At 44.0% G+C, this 12,189-nt stretch overlaps 1 long non-coding RNA gene across 1 annotated transcript in view; it reads left to right on the top strand.

Moving 5' to 3' along the window:
* Window positions 1–950: 950 nt before the first annotated feature.
* LOC141987492 (uncharacterized) overlaps window positions 951–12,189 on the top strand; it is a 30,983-nt gene continuing 19,744 nt past the window's right edge. Inside the window, exon 1 of the long non-coding RNA XR_012639552.1 lies at window positions 951–1,090. This is a non-coding gene — a long non-coding RNA (uncharacterized LOC141987492). The remainder of the gene's footprint in view (window positions 1,091–12,189) is intronic.

The following is a 12,189-nucleotide window of genomic DNA, read 5'->3' as shown; positions in this document are numbered from 1 at the left end:
TGTCTGGGTACAAGTACCTCTCCTGACACAGGCACGCTTTGTACTGTTGGGCAAGTCACTTGACTTCAATGGGTCAAGGCCTTACACTTGCTGTGCCTCAATTTTTCATCTGTAAAATGTGCATAAACAGCATTTCCTTTTTCATAACCTTTAACAGTCTTATCTATTTAGCATTTTGGGGCAGGGATGCCTCTTGCTATGTGCGTGTAGAGCACTTAGCCCAGTTGGGTCTGGATCTCAGTCACAGTCTGTGGACATGACTGCAATAATATTAAATAATTAATAAATACACCACATGACACTCCAATAAAGGCTCCTGGCCTGCTGGAATCATTAGTAACATGACTGTTATTCTTTAGATGCTTTCAGATCTGAGTCCCTGGCGCCTGGCAATCGGAATAGCTTACAACTCCTTTTGTCCGGCAGCTATTATTTCCAGCACACTGTTCAGGAAACTGCAATGCTGCACTTTGTCCCCTCAAGGCAGAGACTGAGCATGTGACTCACTCCACTCATATGATTCTGAAAGAATAATGCAACACCGGCGCTGGCTTCGGTGGAGTTAATTTTTCCATCACCCCTTTCCCTACCTATGGAAAAACCCCTTTATGTTTATTTCCCTCAGCCCATCTCTTTTGGTTGTGGAAAACGTTCAGAGGTCTATTAAAAGTGTATTTTTTCCTTAGGTTGTTGCATTCATTCTCTTATGAATGCCTTTGATCTCAGATGGAAAGTTGAAAAATGTTAGCAAAATCAACATTTTTCCATAGAGAATTTCAATTATACGGAAATTGCATTTGCTGGCAAAAAATCATTTTGATGGAAAATTCCCAACCAGCTCCAGTTGGCAACGTATGTGCACATCTTCCTGGCAAAGACGAGTTCATGGGAATGACCCTTGTACTGAGCAGGGAGACTTGCTCCAGGGTAGCAAGGTGAATAAGGAAGTCACTGAGAAGACGCAAGTGTCAGCAGAATCAGTCACCATAGAGATTGAAGCCCCCAAGGATACGAGTGGGACCGGGAGGAGGGAGAGTGAGAATCAAAGTCGAAGAGATGAGGGTGGAGCTGGGAGAGTGATAGCATGAAGGTAACAATGCTGTTCCTGTCTCAGATAACTCGGCTAGATCTGTGTTTCTCAACCAGGGGTCCGGGGCCCTCTATGGGGCTGCGAGCAGGTTTCAGGAGGTCCGCCAAAATAAACCAGAGAGCAGGGCCAACATTTGACTCCCTGGGGCCCAGGGAAGAAAGCTGAAGCCTAAGCCCCGCCGCCCAGGGTTGAAGCTAAAGCCTGAGCAACTTAGGTTCGTGGAGCCACCTGTGGAATCGGGCTCTGAGCCTTTGCCCTGCTTGCTATCCCAGCCCTGGCTTTTAATCTACTGAATATGGAGAAAAACAGATGTGGGCCAGTGCATTTTTATAGCGTGTTGCGGGGTTGGGGGGGAGGCTCAGAAAGAAAAAGTTTGAGAACCCCTGGGCTAGATGATCATTGTGCAGCGCTTTAATACATGTGGGTGGGATTTTAAAAAGCACCTATATGATCCTACTAGTTGTGCACATTAACCAAGATTTTCAGAACAGTTAGACTCCTCAGTTCACCTTTTGCCACCTAAAACACGAGCCCAGTCAAGTGGAATGGCTGGATGCTCAGCACTGTTGCGAATCTGTCTATTTATTTCAGTGCCTTAATAAGGATTTGGGAGACTAACTCTAGGCACATGGGGACTGATTCTCATTTAGGCCTGGCTCATGTAGAGTTTTTGTACCAATGTAACTAATTAGTTTAGGGGTGTGATTTTTTTTTACTGAAATAGTGATACTGGTACAACCCACAGGGTGGATGCAGTTCTATCATCATAAAATTGCTTTAGACTAGGTCTATGCTACAGACTTTTGCTGGCATAGCTGGGTTGGTCAGGAGTATGATGGGGTGTGATTAGTGACTGAGAAGGCTGTACTGGCAAAAGCTGCTGGTGTGGACACAGCTTAGTTTTGCCAGTATAGTTTATTTCCTTGTTGTTGTTGGAGGGGAGGGGCTGGAAAAAGCCATCCCATTAAAAGCACAGATTTGCCCCATATAAACTGTGTCACCACTAGGGATGCTTTGCCAATATAGTATATCGGCCTAACTATTTTCCCAGAATCTCTCATATGGAGACCTGGCCTCATATCGGTATAATTATCCCCTCTTCCCACACGGGAATAAGTTATACCGCTATAAGCAACGTTATACCAGCATAAGCATGTCCACACTAGAGGACTGATTTGACTTGCACACTCCCAAGTTTCACCTCACTTAAAAACTACTTGTTTAAAAAGTCAGACACAAAAATACAAAAATGTTACAGCACACTATTACCAAAAGCTTGTTTATCTTCTCACTTTCACTATGTAGTTATAAAATAAATCAATTGGACTACAAATATTATACTTACATTTCTGTGTATAGTACATAGAGCAGTAAAAACAAGTCTTTGTCTATATGAAATTTTAGTTTGTACTGACTTCGCTGGTGCTTTATATATAGCATGTAGGCAAATATCTAGAGGAGTTGATGTACCCTCTGGAAGACCTCTGCGTACCCACAGGGGTACACGTATCCCTGGTTGAGAACCACTGCTTTACACTGTTAAGTGGCCTGATTAAAATTAGTGTGAATGAGAATCAGGGCCCTTTGACTTCAGTGAAGCTGAGTTGATTTACATCAGCTGAGGGTGTGGCCCTAAAAGTGTTTTTTTTTTAATTGCAGCCTAATTCAGTGGCTCGTACAATTCCCCTCGTTAGATCCCTCACTTTAACTCCTGCTTTTTGATGTAAGGATTGACCTTACTATGAAATAGCACCTTGAACTTCACCGGGAAAGCTGTGGTCAAGCAACAGAGTTGGGAAAGTTCATTATCTCATCACCCACGTCTGGTATACTTCATACTTGTGACTAGCAGGATTTACTGCTGTTTCCTTTTCCGTAGTTCCACATTATCAATCTGGGTGTTTCTCAATGGGTAATACCAGTAGGTGAGGGCAGGTCATGAGTGGTACTTTTATCACAAGACTCACCTCACATACTACTTACTGTAAGGAAATGCAAGAATCTTTTTGTTAATTCACTAGGTGACAGATAAGGCTGCTAGCACTCAGAGCTGGCGTTCTGCATCACTATTTCCTGCATCCAAAGATAGGGAAGCCAAACAATATAGCTAATTGTGCAATCCCCAGGTTCATTGTCCCTTCGTTAAGTGCTATTCTTGTATTATTATTCATAGATGTTAAGACCAGAAAGGAGCATTCGCAAAAAGAAAAGGAGTACTTGTGGCACCTTAGAGACTAACCAATTTATTTGAGCATAAGCTTTCGTGAGCTACAGCTCACTTCATCGGATGCATACTGTGGAAAGTGTAGAAGATCTTTTTCTATACACACAAAGCATGAAGAAATACCTCCTCCCACCCCACTCTCCTGCTGGTAATAGCTTATCTAAAGTGATCACTCTCCTTACAATGTGTATGATAATCAAGTTGGGCCATTTCCAGCACAAAACCAGTCGGAGAACACTTCAATCTCTCTGGTCACGCGATTACAGACATGAAAGTTGCTATATTACAACAAAAAAACGTCAAATCCAGACTCCAGCGAGAAACTGTTGAATTGGAATTCATTTGCAAATTGGATACAATTAACTTAGACTTGAATAGAGACTGGGAGTGACTAAGTCATTATGCAAGGTAACCTATTTCCCCTTGTTTTTTCCTATCCTCCCCAACCCCCCCAGACGTTCTTGTTAAACCCTGGATTTGTGCTGGAAATGGCCCACCTTGATTATCATACACATTGTAAGGAGAGTGGTCACTTTAGATAAGCTATTACCAGCAGGAGAGTGGGTTTGTGTGTGTGTTGGGGGAGGGGGGGTGGTGTGAGAAAACCTGGATTTTCATGCTTTGTGTGTATATAAAAAGATCTTCTACACTTTCCACAGTATGCATCTGATGAAGTGAGCTGTAGCTCACGAAAGCTTATGCTCAAATAAATTGGTTAGTCTCTCAGGTGCCACAAGTACTCCTTTTCTTTTTGCGAATAGAGACTAACACGGCTGTTACTCAGAAAGGAGCATTGTGAATATCTAGTCTGGGCTCTCACATATTACAGGCCGGAGAACTCTATTATGTGATTCCTGCATTTAAATCGCTAATGTTACAAGGCCTTTTGGTCACTACTGACATGGGCTGGATTTGAATAGGTGCCCTAAAAGTGAAAGTGTCTTCCTTTCCTTTCCAGCCCACCTGAGGCATCAAGGGCTCAAAGAAGAGACTTGAATTTATGGCTTCCTGGCTCCTAGCCCAATGTACTTTTCCCTAGGTTACAGTGATTATAGAAGTTACTTTGGAAAAGAAAATGGAATGATGGAACCTTTCCTTCCCTAGTAATGTGATGGTATCCAAATAGCTGATCCAAAAAGTTGTGTCGTTATGCAAGGGGTGGGACAGGAGCCAAAAGCTGACTAGGCAACAGCAGCACCATTTGTTACTCATGGTTTGTTAATAATGTTTTCTTATACTCTGAATTGCCGGAGGAGGCCGAGGTATTGCAGGAAAGTAGGACAGAGGAAGAGAGGATGCAGGCAGGGTCTGGATTACCAAATCGAACAGTGTTACTGTCGCATTTAGTAATGCCGCAGACAAACTGGTAGACTATTAAGAGAGAGGTAATATAAACATTGAAAGGGCACTGGAGCCACTGACTGAGATGTGAGATGTCACAAGAAGGTGTATGGTCAAGTTCAGGGTTTCTCAACCTTTTCAGGCTGGTGACCCTTTATTTGGAGTCCAAAAATGTTACAACATAGGAACATCAGAATGGCCATACTGGGTCAGACCAAAGGTCCTAGCCCCGTATCTTGTCTTCCGACAGTGGCCAATGCCAGATGCCTCAGAGGGAATGAACAGAACAGGGAATCATCACGTGATCCGTCCCCTGTTGCCCATTCCCAGCTTCTGGCAAATAGAGGCTAGGGACACCATCTCTGCCCACCTTGGCTAATAGCCATTGATGGACCCATCCTCCATGAGCTTATCCAGTTCTTTTTTGAAGACCCTCTGACATTTACTATAGTATATATACATATACTATATATATATGGTTTGTGTGTATAAAAAGATCTTCTGTACTTTCCACAGTATGCATCCGATGAAGTGAGCTGTAGCTCACGAAAGCTTATGCTCAAATAAATTGGTTAGTCTCTAAGGTGCCACAAGTACTCCTTTTCTTTTTACTATAGAAATGAATCAATGCTAACAACACTAAGCCTATATAATGTATGGGTGAGTGTGTTTCCAGAGGTTGAAGGGTAAGGGTGTGTGGGAGAAGGTCGCTGTGGATAGGAAAGGGGTGGAGCTACATCACACAACTAAGGCTCCTACTTTTGGCTGCAGACTTTGACGGATTTGGCTACCCCAAAGTTATTTTGGAAATTGCATTTTCTTTGCTTTAGAGAGTAATAACGTTTTCAATGCCTTGGGCTGCTCCCTGTCACCCTGATTGACCAGCTGCAGGGTTGTGACCCATCAGCTGAGAAACACTCCTCTATAGCTGAGAAGATTTGGAGTCAGACTTGACCTCTGCTCCCAGTAAAGATGAGCCTGAATGAACACCCTGGGTCTGAACACCTGCAAACTTTGGTGACGTTTGGAGCTGGATGTAAACTTTGTAGTTCAGGCACATCTCCAATTCCCAGCCCTGCCCTGCCAGTGACTCGTCCCGTGACCCTGACAAGCCATTTAGGCAAAAACATCCCAACTTGGATGCCCACTGTCAGGCACTTTTTTAGTCCATTTTTAGGCATCTAAATAATTCGACTGGTTTTCAAAGTCACAACGCCCACTGAAGCCAATGGGAGTTTTGCATGAGTAGTCACTGAAGGCCAGATTCTGAACACTTATTCTCACCGATGAGCAAGTTCCTCATATGAGTATTCTCACTGGTCGCAATAGAACAACTGGTGTGAGTACTGATTGGCCTTGAGAAAGGACTTGGCTCCTCAAAGGTATTTCAGTGAGATGCCAATTGGAGTTAGGCACCTAAATACCTTTGAGGATCTGGGCCTTGGGGATTTGACCCAATATTATCATTTGTTCATTGTTACAAGAACTAAATATGTATATAGTAAGTATAATTAAAAACTCAGCTTCTACTGCCCTAGGTACTTAGAATAACTGTGATATGTTCCTATACTTAGAACTGGAGTTTCTGCAGTCTCCAGCAGCTAGGTAAGTTTAGGCTTGAAATAAGGTACACATTTTTAACAGTGAGGGTAATTTACCATTGGGACTGCTCACCTAGGTATGAGATGGATTCTCCATCACACAAAGTCTTTAAATCAGGATTGGTTGCCTTTCTAATAAATGATCTAGCTCTTTGAAAACTTGTAGTGATTGGGGGAGGTCCCGGATGATTGGAAAAAGGCAAATATAGTGCCCATCTTTAAAAAAGGGAAGAAGGAGATCTGGGAAATGACAGACCGGTCAGCCTCACCTCAGTCCCCAGAAAAATCATGGAGCAGGTCCTCAAGGAATCCATTTTGAAGCACTTGGCGGAGAGGAAGGTGATCAGGAACAGTCAACATGGATTCACTAAGGGCAAGTCATGCCTGAACAACCTGATTGCCTTCTATGATGAGATAACTGGCTCTGTGGATATGGGGAAAGTGGTGGACGTGATATACCTTGACTTTAGCAAAGCTTTTGATATGGTCTCCCACAGTATTCTTGCCAGCAAGTTAAAGAAGTATGGATTGGATGAATGGACTATAAGGTGGATAGAAAACTGGCTAGATTGTCGGGCTCAACAGGTTGTGATCAATGGCTCCATGTCTAGTTGGCAGCCGGTATCAAGTGGAGTGCTCCAGGGGTCAGTCCTGGGGCTGGTTTTGTTCAACATCATCATTAATGATCTGGATGATGGGATGGATTGCACCCTCAGCAATTTTGCAGATGACACTAAGCTTTGGGGAGAGGTAGATGTGCTGAAGGGTAGGGATAGGGTCCAAAGTGACCTAGACAAGGATTGGGCCAAAAGAAATCTGATAAGATTCAACAAGGACACATGCAGATTCCTACACTTAGGATGGAAGAATCCAATATACTGCCGCAGGCTGGGGACTGACTGGCTAGGTGGCAGTTCTGCAGAAAAGGACCTGGGGATTACATTGGCGAGAAGCTGGATATGATTCAACAGTGTGCCCTAGTTGCCAAGAAGGCTAACGGCATATTGGGCTGCATTAGTAGAAGCATTGCCAGCAGATCAATGGAAGTGATTATTTCCCTCTATTCAGCACCGGTGAGGCCACATCTGGAGTATTGCGTCCAGTTTTGGGACCCTTGCTACAGAAAGGATGTGGACAAATTGGAGAGAGTCCAGCAGAGGGCAACAAAAATGATCAGGGGGCTGGGGCACATAACTTACGAGGAGAGGCTGAGGGAACTGGGCTTATTTAGTCTGCAGAAGAGAAGAGTGAGGGGGGATTTGTTAGCAGCCTTCAACTACCTGAAGGAGGGTTCCAAAGAGGATGGAGCTTGGCTGTTCTCAGTGGTGGCAGATGACAGAACAAGGAACAATGGTCTCAAAGTGCAGTGGGGCAAGTCTAGGTTGGATATTAGGAAACACTATTTCACTAGGAGGGTGGTGAAGCACTGGAATGGGTTCCCTAGGGAGGTGGTGGAATCTCCATCCTTAGAGGTTTTTAAGGCCTGGCTTGACAAAGCCCTGGCTGGGATGATTTAGTTGGGGTTGGTCCTGATTTGAGCAGGGAGTTAGACTAGATGACCTCCTGAGGTCTCTTCCAACCCATATCTTCTATGATTCTATGAACAGGATGCATACAGGCTTGATGCAGCAATTACTGGGCGAGATGCCAATGTCCATGCTATGTTGGTGGTCAGACTAGAGGATTACAACAGTTCCTTTCGGCCTTAAAATATTTGAATCAAGGAACCCTCTCTATAGAGTAGTAAAAGCAGAGGTCTTGATGGGTCTCAGGGTGGCTTTCTTTCTCAAATCTTGGTTAGCTCAAATGATATTTGCCTCAGTGCTTTGCAAATATCTTGCTTTAAAGTTACACTCTAGTTACAGAACATGGCAACGTAGAGAGCCCTGCAAATCCGTGGATACCCGTGGAGCATTTTTGTGGATCGCGGATTGGATGCGGAGACAAATTTTGTATCCAGGCAGGACTTTAGCAATATATTTAACGTCAGCAGCAACCTATTCTCACTCCTCCCCACCTCCATATGTGCCACGCTCACAAAAGTCACTGGCTGTCAAAGAATAATTGTACATTTTTGATGGGGACAAAAGCTCAGACTTCGTGCTTCGTTCTTCCTTTAAAAATTTTTTTTTTACTCCCATAATCGGATTTTCTACCTTGGGGCTTTTCTTTAAAGCTTGTGCTCTCTTGGGCCCATGATCGTTGCAGTGGTGGTCTGGGCTGGTAAAAGGCTTTCTGACACTGTCTGCTGGTGTCCACGCTATGATGTGTTTTTGAAGCTAAGAAGGTCGGATTTGTCTTACTGGATCTGACCTGGTCTGTTTAGTCCGGTCTCCTGTTTCTGACTGTGCCCAATGCTGGAGGCTTAAGCAGAGGATGAAAAAAACCGAATCCCATTAATAATATACCCAGCCAGTGTTGGGCAGTGCTGAGGTATGTGGTGGGAGTACGAAAATTCCTTCTTGATTCCTGCCGGTGGTCAGATTGTGCCCTGAAGCATGGTGCTGGAGTACTCTTCTCTTATTACCTTAGTTTCCCTAGTTACAAATATTATTAATAGCCACAGATTATCCGGCCCTTTTCAAAAATGCAGTCACAGTATTTGTCAATGGATCCCAAGTGAGTTGGGGGAAACTGTGGGATGACCCCACAGACTTTCGTGTAGATCATAGAGTCGGCACATGCTCTGTTCTCTAGTAAAGGACAGTTCACCTCATCCCAGCAACCAATCTCTGAGCTGCTATAGCTACTGCCTAGGGGAGAGATAAGGTCCTGGATTCTGACTTGCGGGGTGACCCTTAGCACGTAACTGTGTGTATCAGCTACTCCATCTGTAAGCTGGAGACAGTACCCCCTTCCCAAGAGATTGGGGGATCCCTCCCAATGCGCTTGGAAAATCTGCTTGCGTTTCCCATATTCCCTCATAGGAGCTGCCATGTCTGGACTCTTCTGCTCAGTCACTGGTAGAGCAGGGAATTTTCTTGCCCAGCACCCTGCTGCTCCTGTCTGGAGCACCAGCTGACAGGGCTCCTGACAGACCCACTAGTTGCCACATGGATGAGTCACCTCCCCACCCATTATTTCAGCTTCATAGTGGTCAGTGATTCTTTAAACCAACTTGGCCATTCATCCTTATTTTTAGAGTGACACATGCTTTTCTTGTATGATTGAAGGATGGTCTTGGTATGAACACACTGGCCTGAGACTCAGGAGACATGGGTTCAATTCCTGGCTCTGCCACAGACAGTCCATGTGATCTTGGGCAAGTCACTTAATCTCTCCGTGTCTCAGTTTCCCATCTATAAAGTGGGTCTAGTAAGACTACCCTACTTCACAGGTGTTGTGAGGGTAAGTTTATCAATGTATGTGACACCTATCTGGGCCCCATTACCACAATATCTGTGCACATGTAGTTGCCCCCCATGGGACTCCTGTGAGGAAGGAGATATTAACTCTACAACTAGGGACTGAGGCTCATAGAGAGATTACATGACTTGCCTAAGGCCACACAGGAAGTCGATGGTGGAGCCAGGAACTGAACCTAGCTGTCCCAGGTTCCAGCCTAGTCCCTTTCTCCACAGACAATCCTCCTCTCAGATAAGAGGCTGGTGGAAGACATAGACAGAGAGGTCACTGAAAATTTTTTTATTTTTTTTTTAAAGAGAGAAGTTGATTTTTCTTTTCCAGGTTTTCCTGGTACTGTTTGTAATGAATTCACACCTTTTTATTTCCAGAGGGGTTGAAGAAATAAATTCAGCGTTAAAAACTGCAGCAAACTCTTCTTGAGACAGACTTCCCGTAGAGGGCTGCCAAATCCTGATGCAGCTTTTTGCAGCGTCCTTATTTAACCTTTACCAGAGCCAAATAATATGCAAAGAGCCAACTGTTTCAGGCACTGGCCATTAACCTTGCTACCAACCATCAGTCAAATTAATGCTGGTGGATTGAAAGTGTGACTGATAGCTTTGGAAAGGAAGTCCTACCTTTTGTTGTTAAAGATAGAGCCATCAGACACAATTTACCCAGCTAGTTAAATCTTTTGGCTCAGATTTAAAAGGAATTGGAAAAGGCAAATGAATTAAATAACTCTAAAAATGCATGGGGATTCAACCATCTCTTTTTGCAAATACAGACGAACACGGCTGCTACTCTGAAACCAACCATCTCTCTGTTTCTGATTTGTTCTTAGCTTGTTTGTAGTGGGCCCACACCTGCCCTGGGCCATGTCTCCAGCTAGTGTAAAACTATGTCCCCTTGGGAGCTGAGTTTACAAACTGAGCTGAGTTAGTTCTGTGCTCATTGCATAATAAATGCCAGCTATTGCTGAGATTTCAACACCACAGTCCTCGGCCTTACTTGTCACGAGGGAAGCATTTTGAGAAGCTTTCCTGCTGAGTTTAAATGTTAGGACACAGTCCCGTATCCTTTCGACAGTGCCCAGGTTGACTGACGCTGGGAAACTCTGCAGACAGAGGGAAATGAGGAATCCTCCCCTCATCAGACAACACTCAGCAGCGGTGTGGCCCTGGTACTGGGGGAAGGACCATCAGATTTGTGTAGTGGTGACACCATCAGATTCTCCCCTATCCAGGCCCGCCCATCACCCAACCTCCACTAGGAAACAGCATGCAGGGAACTTTCTTCCATGCCCTATAGCCCCGGGTGGTGGCCCTACAGCACTTTTACAAGAAGAGGGATGAATACACTCTGGGCCTGATCGAAATCATATTGAAGTCAATGGGGATCTTTCCACTCATTTCAGTAGGTTTTGAATCAGTCCCCATCTGAGGAGGAAGCCAGATTTTCCTGTTTACCTTGTGGCGGTTATTTCTTGAGTCATCGAGGGCCTGCGTCTGTGCTTCTGACTCTGATAAAACTCCCACCGGGGGACAGCTCCTCGGTGGTGTCGCACAGTCTGAGTGACTCACAACTGAGAGTGCCCATCTCAAGTCAGACTGTCAGAAAATAGGGCAGACATCTTAAATTGGTGGTATATTCTATCATTAGATTTCACCAAGCCAGTAACACATGTGCACTCCTGGATTACGATATTAGTCTTACCATGGAGTCACAGACAGTCCCCTTAGGCTCTCCAGCGCATCTTGCCACCCAGACAAACTAGACTTTGTGAGGAACCCCAAAATCACCTCACATTAGGTTACTCCCAATCCCAAAGGATCGGTCAGTGGGTACTCTTGATCTTACATCAAAAACAATGCTGGAAACTAACTAAAGGTTTATTAGCTAAGAAAAGAAATCAGAGTTATTGAGAGGTTAAAGCAGGTAAAATACATTAACAGATGAGTCAAAGCTTGTAAGTCCAAAATGTTAACAGAGTTTAAGGAACCTGGTAGATTTCTAAAAGTTCCTCAGGGTTACTCAGAGAAATTCTGGGGATCTCTGTCCACTTGTTTATTATTCACCCTGTTAGAATCCAAAACAGTTCAGAGATGCAGGATCATTCCCTTAAACCAGCATTTATAGATCCTGCTCACAGAAGCCAATCTGAACAGTGTCTTCACCCACATGGGTTCTGCCTTTGACGAAGAATAAGCAATGCAGACAGTCTGTGAATTCCCAGTGTTGCTTAATGGCCATTGCTTTGAAGTTAGCCTCTTCCTCATTTACATCCCCCAAGGCTTCATCTGCATTTAATGTGTAATTTAGTTACAAGAATATACATAATACAATTGTCTGCCATTACATTAGGATAGGGATAGATAAGTGAAAACAATAAAAGTAACACTTTATTAGTTTTCATGCGGTTTATATAACAAGTAAATTATTATCTTAATACTAACACATGCTCTTGATCTAAGGTTAATTAAGTACAGGGTTATACATAATGTAATGCAATAGAATCCAACAGGTTACAGATAAGTGAAGACAATAACATTAGCATTTCACTAATTTTCACGAATGTAGAGCAAATG

The sequence above is a fragment of the Natator depressus genome, chromosome 1 (assembly GCF_965152275.1).
Source record: "Natator depressus isolate rNatDep1 chromosome 1, rNatDep2.hap1, whole genome shotgun sequence".
Taxonomy (NCBI): Eukaryota; Metazoa; Chordata; order Testudines; family Cheloniidae; genus Natator; species Natator depressus.
The sequence above is the reverse complement of the archived record's forward strand: the minus strand, read 5'-3'. Positions and strand labels throughout refer to the sequence as shown.